The sequence below is a fragment of the Vicugna pacos genome, chromosome 20, assembly GCF_048564905.1.
Source record: "Vicugna pacos chromosome 20, VicPac4, whole genome shotgun sequence".
NCBI classification, from domain to species: Eukaryota; Metazoa; Chordata; class Mammalia; order Artiodactyla; family Camelidae; genus Vicugna; species Vicugna pacos.
The window spans coordinates 8,394,467-8,405,005 of record NC_133006.1 but is presented as its reverse complement, the minus strand read 5'-3'; the positions used below and the strand labels follow the sequence as shown (position 1 = coordinate 8,405,005).

At 41.3% G+C, this 10,539-nt stretch overlaps 1 pseudogene; it reads right to left on the bottom strand.

Moving 5' to 3' along the window:
• Positions 1-9,721: 9,721 nt before the first annotated feature.
• LOC116284695 (large ribosomal subunit protein eL21-like) lies at positions 9,722-10,539 on the bottom strand (annotated as a pseudogene).

The window sequence follows — 10,539 nt, the reverse complement described above, 5'->3', positions numbered from 1 at the left end:
TTCAAATGTCCTAATTTTAGAAGCACACCACTCATGCTGGATTAGAACCCACTCTAACGACCTCAGTGACTTAATTACCTCTTTAAAGACCCTGCCTCCAAATACAGTCATATTCTAAGATACTGGGGTTTAGAGCTTCGATGTTTGAACTTTGGGGGAGGGAAACAATTCAGCCCATAACACCACCAAATCCATCTGTTAAGTATTTTGGGTTAAATTACGGTAGAAACAAAAGTCCTGCCTTTTCCAGGAAACCCATTCTTACGTTTACCAGCATTCTGCTCTCACGCTTACTACCTCAGCATTGCACAAATTGGTCCCTAGGGAACAGTTTCCCAGCCATTACTTGATAAGAGGTTCATGGTCAAATAAGTTTTGGAAACAAAAGAAGGGTAGCAAGTTTCCCCAAACTTACTTTATCGGGGTAACCCTTTCTCATGGTTCATCAATGTGATTCAGAAAGACGCTCTGTATGACAGAGAACAATTTCATACTGTGTAACACGTGGAAAAAATATTCACTCTCTTGTAGTGACTTATGGTGAAAAAGAATATGAAAATGAACACATGTATGCTCATGTATGACTGAAGCATTGTGCTGTACACCAGAAACTAACACAACATTGTAAACTGACTAGACTTCAATTAAAAAATATATACAAAAAAAAAGATGTTCTGTAGAACAAACCTGGGGGGGATAAAGCTGATTTATGGCAGGATTAAAATTGCCTTGGTGCTGTTAGGAGTATATTTAATTGCTCTTTAAAAAACAAGCAAAAATAATGCCATTAGTCATTGAAAAGTGGTAATAATATTCTGTGTATGTACTTCACTATGAAACAGCAAAAAGATAATAAACAAAAATTTGTAATGTTATTAAGACGATGTTTTATAATTTGGGTCTAGGACACAAATATGATCTTGAGAGTTGAAGAGCTAACTAGTATTAACCCTGATGTCAGCTAGTAGATAACCACTGGCTAACGATGGTTAAAGCTCATCTGGTAAAAGATTGAAGGTAAAGATGGCAGATTTCACTGAGGCCCTGGAATGATCTTAGAGCCACTGAAAGAGGGAAAAAAAGCAGAAATAAGGAAAAGAAAAGAAAATCACCTTAAGTCCAACCAGTTAGAGAAAATAATTTTACTCTGCTGCTTTATATTTATCACATAATTGCAATTATACTGCATATTAATTTTAGTGCATGAAGCAAGACATAGAATTTATATCACAACCATTTCCTCAGGACATTTTAAATTGTTCATAAATATCATTTCTAATGGTTACAAAATGAAGTAAGGGGAAGTGCCCTTTTTGGTGTATATATGCCTTTTAAGTATGCTACTCTTAAAAAACCCTGCTAATTCAATTAGCAAAATTGATTCCATTTAAATTTTCATTTCCTTGATTACAAATGAGTTTGTATCTTTTGCCGTATACTCATTAGCCTGCCCTTTTAAATTAATGTTTAGTTTTTAGAGAATGAAAAATGCTTAATTCTGGTAAAATACATATAACATGAAATTTACTATCTTAGCCATTTTTCAGTGTACAGTTCAGTGGTGTTAATTAAGTACATTCACGTTGTTGGGCAGCCGGTCTTCAGAACTCTTTCCATTTTGGAAAACGCAACTCAATATCCATTAGCAGCAACTCTTCAGTCCTCTTTCTCCTAGAGTGTCAACAGCCGTCTTTCTGTCTCTATGAATTTGGCAGGAATTGCCCTAAATTTGTAGGTTGCTTGAGTTGTATTGACATATTAACGATGTTAAGTCTTCTGTTTCATAAACACAGGATGTCTTTCCGAGCTTTATCTCTTTTATGAGTAATTTTTTCATATCCTTTTTCTTTTCTAGGCAGTCTTAATGTCTTTAATTTTCAATGTTTATGAACTTTTTATATATTAAGGATATTAACCTTCTGTCACACTGCAAATACATACAGCAAATATTGTCCCCAGCTTACCGATCTTACTGATCTTTTCATTTTTTTGATGACATTTTGATATAAGTTTTACATCGAGTTAAATTTTACAGTATTCTGAATATCTTTTTTTTTTATTTAGGATAACTTTTTGTTGATGTATAATTGACATATACCATCATATTAGTTTCAGGTAGACAACGTAATGCATTTAGGATAATTTTTTAAAAAACTGCACTCAGCTAGAAAAAGAGCATTTATCAAGTGTTTGCTGTTCTCTAAAGTCTACATATACATGCTAATTCCTTCATCCTCACTACAGCTCTCTGAGGTTGTTACTAATATGATCATTCCCATTTTACATATGAGGAAACTGAGACACCAGGAGGTTAAGTCACTTGTCCAAAGTCACACAGTTCAAGCCAGGCAGCCAGAGGTCAGAGACCTCATTCCTTGAGCTCTATGCTCTGTTATGTCCCGTCCTGGCCTTTCTCTCTATACTGGAACTTCTTATGGATTTACTAGGGACAATGGGTAAGGAGCAGGGAGGCCTTCCAAGCCCAAGGTAGGATCCTTGTCAACCAGGAGCCACAGTTCCCTGCAGCAGGCAGTGAGACCAGATCAGGTCCAGGTCCTGGGTCTGGATTAGGGAGCAAAGGGAAGGATCTGTCCCTTGGGGGTGGAGGGTAGAACTGAGCTCGCTCCTGGAGAAGAGCCTCTTCCAGCTTGGTAATGGCGAGAGGGAAAGGCTGTGGAAAACAGAAGAACATTCAGCAATTTATTTAAAATTTATGTGGCACTTTTTCAATAACTGTTAGGCAAATGATCTCTTAAGCTGGATGTGCTCTTGACAGGCACTGATTTATTGTGAGTGATGCTGATAATACTACACATCTTCACTGAAGTAATTTCCTCTTCCCAGTGCCTTTTTTGAGCCAGAAAAGAGAACTTCCCTAGTTTTGTTTTTGTCCTTAAAAAAAAAAAAAACTTAATGGTGTGCTAAACTTGTCCCTTTTCTGCCTATCAAAGAATGCCCCCTAGGCTCTCTGGACCAAACTCAGACATACTTTATTTGGGACATATATTCAAAAGGGGGAGAAAACAGTTAAAAGATTGTGACATCTATTCCGGTGACCACAGTGATGAGAAAACAAACCTGGGGCCTTATCTCATATCTTGTTTATTTTATACAGAATCTGAGATACCCAAAGTCCTTCAGCGTTGAAAAAGTTGCTCTTCTGTTTCGTTATGTAAGTGATGTTTTGTTGAGCTTTGTTTCATAGCAGGTCTAGGTCTGTCCCCAGCGGCTGCCTCACGCACGCTCACAAGCACGTTTCCCACCTCCATATCGCATGAAATGACGACCACAGTAAGCTTAGTGACCATCCGTCCTCTCGAATAGATACAAAATTAAAGAAACAAGGAAAAAAATGTTTTTCCTTGTGATGAGAACTCTTAGGATTGGCTCCCTTAACGACTTTCATATACCACACAGCAGGGTTAATTACGTTTACAGGCTGTACATGACATCCCCGGAGGTTATTTTAATCTTATGACTGGAAGTTTGTACTTTTTTGACCACTTTCCTCCAATTCCCCTCCCCCGCCCCCTGCCTCTGGTAACCACAAATCTGATCCCTTTTTCTATGATTTTGTTTGTTTTTGAAGTGTATGGACCTACAACACTACCTTGCTTCATGATAGACAACATCGTGATTTGATATTTCTATACATTTCAAAATGATCACCAGAATAAGTCTAGCTACCCATCTGTCACCATATAAAAATATTACATAGTTACTATGTTCTGTAAACTGTGTATTTCATAACTGTGACTCATTTATTTTGTAACTGGAAGTTTCTGCCTCTTAATCTCCCTCTACTATTTCTCTCCTCCTCCCCCACACCCCTCCCCTCGGCAACCGCTTGTTTGTTCTCTGCATCTATGATTCTGTTTCTGCTTTACTATGTTTGCTCATTTGTCTTGTTTTTAGATTCCACATATAAGTGAAACCATAGAGTGTTTTTCTTTTTCTGTCTGACTTATTTCCCTTAGCATAATACTCCCTAGGTGCTTCCATTTTGTTGCAAATGGCAAGAGTTTATTCTTTTTCATGACTGAGTAATATTCTGTTGTGTATATATACCATTTCTTCCTTATCCATTCATTGATTGATGGACACTTAAGTTGCTTCCATATCTTGGCTATTGTGAATATGTAGCAATGAACATAAGGGTGCGTGTATCTTTTCTAATTAGTATTTTTGTTTTCTTCAGATAAATATCCAGGAGCAGAATTGCTGGATCATATGGGAGTTCTCTTTTTAAGTTTTTGAGGAATCTCCATACCGTTTTCCATAGTGGTTGCATCAGTTTACTTTCCCACCACTGGTGCGGGAGGGTTTCCTTTTCTCCACATCCTGGCCAGCACTTGTTATTTGCTCTCTTGTTGATGGCCATTCTGACAGGTGTGAGGGGATGTCTCATTGCGTTTTTGATTTGCATTTCCTTGATGATTAGTGATGTTGAGCATCTTTTCATGTTGGTTATCTGTATGTCTTTTCTTTTTTTTGGAGGGGGGAGTCTCTAGTCAGATCCTCTGAATCTATTTTAATCAGGTTTCTTTTTTTTTTTTTTTTTGGTGTTGAATTGTATGAGGTTTGTGTGTGTGCGTGCGTGTGTTCTGGGTATTAACCCCTTACTGGATACATTGTTTGCAAATATCTTCTCCCATTCAGTAGGCAGCCTTGTGGTTTTGTTGATAGTTTGCGTCACTGTGCAAAAGCTTTCTAGTTTGATGTAGTCTCATTTGTTTATTTTTGCTTTTGTGTCTCTTGCCTGAGGAGACATATGCAAAAAAATTTGGTAAGACCGGTGTTGTGGAGGCTACTGCCTATGTTTTCCTCCAGAAGTCTTACGGTTTCAGGTTTTCATTTATATCTTTAATCCATGTTGAATTTATTTTTGTGCATAGTATGAGGAAGTTTCCTGTTTGATTCTTTTGCATGTAATGATCCAGTTTTCCCAGCACCATTTATTGAAGGGACTGACCATCAACATCCATTTATGATAAAATTTCTCAACAAAGTAGGTGTGACGGAATGTACCTTAACATAATAAAGGCCATGCATGACAGGTCCACAGCTAACATGCTCAAAAGTGAAAATCTGAAAGCATTTCCTGCAAGATCAGGAACAAGACAAGTGTGCCCACACTCATCACTTTTATTTAACATAATATTGGAAGTCCCAGCCACAGCAATCAGACAAGAAAAGAAATAAGAGGAACCCAGATTGGAAAGGAAGAAGTAAAACTCACTGTTTGCAGATGACATGATACTATACATAGACAACTGTAAAGATGCAACCAAAAACTTACTAAAACTCATCAGTGAATTTGGTAAAATTGCCGAGTACAAAATTAATATACAGAAATCTCTTGTTTCTATACACTCACAATGAACTATCAAAATGAAATTAAGAAAACAATCTCATTATAATCATACCAAAATACTTAGGAATAAATCTAAGGAAGTGAAAGACCTATACTTGGAAACCTATGACATTGATGGAAGAAATTGAAGACAACAGAAACAGATGGAAAGATATACCATGTTCTTGGATTAGAAGAATTAACATTAAAATGTGCATACTCTCCAAGGCAATCTACAGATTCAGGGCAACCCCTATCTACATACCAATGGCATTTTTCACAGAACTGGAACAAATAATTCTAAAATTTGTATGGAAACACAAAAGTCCCTGAATAACAAAAACAATCCTGGGAAAGAAGAACAAAGCTGGGGAATCACATGCCCTGACTTCAAACTATATTACAAAGCTACAGTCATCAAAACAGTATGGTATCGGCACAAAAACAGACCCATAGATCAATGGAACAGAACAGAGAGCCCAGAAATGAACCCACACCTATATGGGCAATGAAGCCCAATGACAAGGGAGTTTTTTTTTTTTTTAAGGACTAGTAGATTCTGTTCCCCCACTTTTCTGAAGGGCTTTAAGGAAGCAGCTCTACTGTAGAACTCGGGCATGAATCCAGGGGACATGGACTGTGAAAGACTCTGAGTCATAAGCCCTATGTGTGACACGCCCGAGAATGTAGGGTTCTTGCCGGGAGGAGCTCTCTGTCTGGCTCGCCTTGTAGTCCCAGTTCCCCGGTCCCTGGCACTGAGTGGAAACTCAGTAAACATTTGCTGGCTACCAGATGCGCCTTCCCACCACATTGTCAAGGCTCTCTCAGTAACAGGCAGTGAGAACCGAAGTGCATTCCCAGCAGCCCCCGGGCCTGCCAATCTTTTCTGCGGACAAGGCAGGCAGTGCAATGGCCCAACCATAGCGAGGCACTTTAAAGACACCGTAAAAGCCACTCTAAGAAAAACAGTTCCCCCAGTGGTGCCTGGAATTCCATGAAGAGGGGTTTTCTGTCTGTGTATATCCTCATTAACTTCTTTGCAAATGCCATGGGAAGAGGTACCCACACTGGGCCCCTGAACCCTTCATGAGGATGAACTGATCATGTGAAAGTTTTCTTCCCAAGACAGGCCACCAGCAGGAGGCGGCAGCTGCCTGGTTAGAAGGTTTAGCCTCATCCTGAGCCACTGTGGCCACGCACGTGGGCTCAAGGGTTTCTCCAGACTTTTCCACTCAATCTTCAATGTTGGCTTCAAATATGGAAGCTCCAGAAACAGGCCTCAGTCATACTGTTCTCAGGCCCATTGTTTTTAGGATCCATAACAACCTCCCCAACCCCAGACTTCAAATAGAGAGATTCTATCGCTGGCCAGCCTTTATTATGTATGCTTATATTGTTTTCTTTACAGAAATAACAGCCGTATTTTCTATTAAAAACTCCCAGGGTGGGAGAGGGTAGAGTGTGTGCTTAGCATGCACGAGGTCCTGGGTTCAATCCCCAGTCCCTCCATTAAACAAACAAGTCCTAATTACCTCCCTCCTCCCTGGAAAAAATAGTATTTTAAAAAGCAAAACAAAACTCCCATGATGTTTGTGTGACCTGAGGTTGAGACCAGCCCCAGGTCCTGCAGACAAGGCGGGGCAGGGGCTGACTTTTACTGAGCAGCTGCTGTGTGTAGGCACCCGGCCAGATGGGCGCTTCCTGCTGGAAAAGACTTGGGGAGGGAGATATTTACTGAGAACAAAGCTGAGGCTCTTGGGAGAAACAGTTGCCACTCGCAGGGTGATGAAGCTGAGCTGAATTCCACAGGCCCCGTTCTCCTCTCTAGAAGGAGGGTCACAGATGTCCGCGGGGGCCAGGGAACGAGCGGTGCAGTCTTCATAACATCCCCACTGGACGTGGCACAGGACCGTCTTTCACAGGGGATGCATGCAACAGAAACCCATTCAAAATAAGCTTAAACAAAAATGTGAGTTTGTTGGGAGGGATATTGGGCACCACCTAGGATCTGAAATAGGTTGAACAGGCAGGGCCTTACCTGTCACAGGCCTCAGGGTCTCACCTGATGCTTCACCTGGGAGGGGGCTCGGTAACCTGTGTCTCTGTCTCTTGGTCAGAATCCCCAAGAGAGATCCTAATTGGCTCCTGACCAGCCAATGGATTGCCTCCTCCAGAGTCAGGTGTTCGCCTCTCGTCCAATCAGATCTGACCAAGAGTCATGATGTCAAGAGGTAGCCTCTGGGAGTGAATTCTGTGAATGAACGAGACAGTTTTTAAAAAAGCCGTCCTGTGCTGGGCAGACAGCCAAAAGGTGTCCATTATTATTTGGCTAGAACCCAATAAATGTTTATTGCCCGGTTGTTTTGTTGTTTTTGTTGTTTGGGTTTTTTTGTTTGTTTGTTTGTTCCTGACCAAACACTTTGAGGACCTTAGCCGAATCATTCTTCTGTTTTTCATTTAAGAAAAATATGTGGCGTTTCTATACATCAGTTGTCCCCTTGTTTACAACCATTGGAGCAAATCGAGAAAGGAGAAATGGGCTATTTATTCTCAGATGTTTGATTTGAAGGGGACAGAGGACATGGGAAAACATCTGTGGCTGACGCTGTTGTGTTTGCTGCTGGAGGCCAACCAGGGCCAGTTACAGAAGGAGTGGGTGGCAACAAGGAGGTGCTTTGTTTTTTCCCCACAGGAAGTTATTTTTCTCTGTTTTGCAAGTTTGTTGAATTTCTTTTGTTTCTGGTGTCAATAATGTGGATGCCTGAAACTTCTTTTTCCCCCTTCGGCTTGCCCTAATTTTGCATTTTACGTAACTCCAGAGCTGACGAAAAGCTGACCTGTCACGATGCACTGCTTGTGGTTTAGCTAGACACCGAAGGCTGCGCGCTTATGAATTAGTCTTATGATGCCCCCGTGAGGGTGCTGCTGGAATCCCAAGGCACTTGTGGTTAAAAGGATTTGTTATCAAATGTCAAGCTTCAGAAAGGGAAAAAGAAGAAATTAAAAAAAAAATCATAAGGGAACAATCCACCTCCGAAAAAAAAAAAAACCCGATCTTCTGCAAGGCTTAAAGTGACAGAGAGCATTGCTAGGCATGACCGAGTTAGGTGGGTGAGAATTTGAGACCCGCCTCAAGCCACCCCTGTTAGTGACTGTGCGTGTGTTTACTTTTCTAAGCTGCAAGTGTGAAAGAGCCGTGGACAACCTTTCCACTGGGTTTCATGTTACCTAAATGCTGTTGCCTGTGTGGATCTTTAGCACTTGGGTAACGCTCCATAGATGACAGCTACTGTCAGCTGGAATTGTCTGTGCCTGAAAGCAAGGGGCAGCCCTTCTGCAGGACGAGATGAGGAAGAGAGAGGATGGGTGGGGGGCGGGCATCAGGAACCCAAATAAAACCGGGTACTCAGCATACAGCCTGAAGCAAATGTTCAATGAACACTTGGAGGTTCAGGAAAAGAGGGAAGGTGTGACATCCCTGGAGATGACTCCCACTGTCACAAAGCAGACAGAAAAAGTCTTTTCTCCTATTCATTTTAGCGTCAGGGAATCATATAAGTATAGAATGCTCATGTGGTAAGGATTCTAGAAAGGTACTCCAGTTTTTTTTTTTTCCCAAGTGGGATAACTTGAGTGGCTGAATGACTTTTCCAGTTAAAATATGAATCAGTAGCAGGCTGAGATTAGAACCCGAGATGCAGAACAAATAATCCCTTATTTAATGCTGAAGTGTTACTCAAGATTGGCCAAATCAGGACTGCCTTAGATTAAAAAAAGAAAAATTAACTGGGCAAGTTATTTAACCTGACTCTGCTGTGGTTTCCTTACCTGCAAAGCAGCAATAATACGACCACTGCCCTCCTCCAGAAGGCTGCAGTAAAGATGACATTCTACATAAAAACATCTAGAAATGTGCAATAAGTGTTACCTGTATGATTACCTGCCACCAGAACTTATGTCTCACAATTCCCAGACGTGACCAGTCGGCCTTCGCCGTCTCTAAAGTCACTGGCTTCCTACCTCTATGTCTGCATGAAGATAAACTCTTTAATGGCCAAAGCATTTGTTACCTCTTTATACCCCCTGGCACCTGGCATAGTTATCTTTTTTGTAATTAAACTTTTTATGTTGAAATGATTATAGAGTCAGATCCAGTTGAAGGAGGTAATGCAGAGAGATCCCCTCTACCTGTCACCCGTTTTCTCCAGTAGGAAGAGTTTGCAGAACTAAAGGACAGAATCGCAGCCGAGACAGGTACTGCCCTCTGATTTTATTCACTTTGCCGCAGTTTGACTTGTACGCATGTGTGTATGTGTGTGTGTGTTTAGTTCTGTACGATTTTTTTTTTTTACAATCCAGGTCTTTTCTTTACACCCTTCGTGCCATGAATTCATAGGGAACGGGTTCCAACAATTCAGGCTCCTTTCCGTTGGTTCTGACGAAGTGTGCTTCTCTGGGTGGCGCTCCAGCTGAACCCAAGTACCGTTCTCTTTGGCTTCCTTCTTTTTGTGATCCTTTTCCTTCACTTGTTTCTGGAAGCTGTCTTGGCTTTTAAAGGGCTTAATATGCTCAACACGCACCTTAATTCTCTTGGCAAGAATCCTTCCCTTAACTTGTTTGCTTATGACAATGCCAGCAGCGTGCTGAGTAACATTGTAGACTCGTCCGGTTTTGCCGTGGTAACATTTGCGGGGCATTCCTTTTTGGACAGTACCCGTTCCCTTGATGTCTACAGTGTCAGCTTTCTTATAGATTCACACGTATGTGGCCAAAGGAACAACTCCATGTTTTCTAAAGGGCCTGGAGAACATATGGCGGGTGCCTCTCCTCTTTCCCTTTTCCCTTTGTGTTGGTCATTTTGGCGAATTACTGGAAGGTGGCAGTGCCGGCTGAAAGGAATGGTTCTGCACGACTTATCACATGTGCAGGTTCATTATGACAGTCCAGATACAGACCAGGCCCATCGGTCACAAAGACCCCTGGTGCTGGTCTTTCACAACCATACCCCCTTCTCTCCTGCACTCTCAACTCCTAATCTCTGGCCACCACTGATCGGTACTGAGGTTTGTTCACTCGGTATAGCTCACTGGAGATTCGTCCAGATTGTGGCTTGTATCAACAGTGTGTTCCTTTTTCTTGCTGAGTCGTATCTGATGATATAATTGTAGCACCGTTTCTTTAACCAT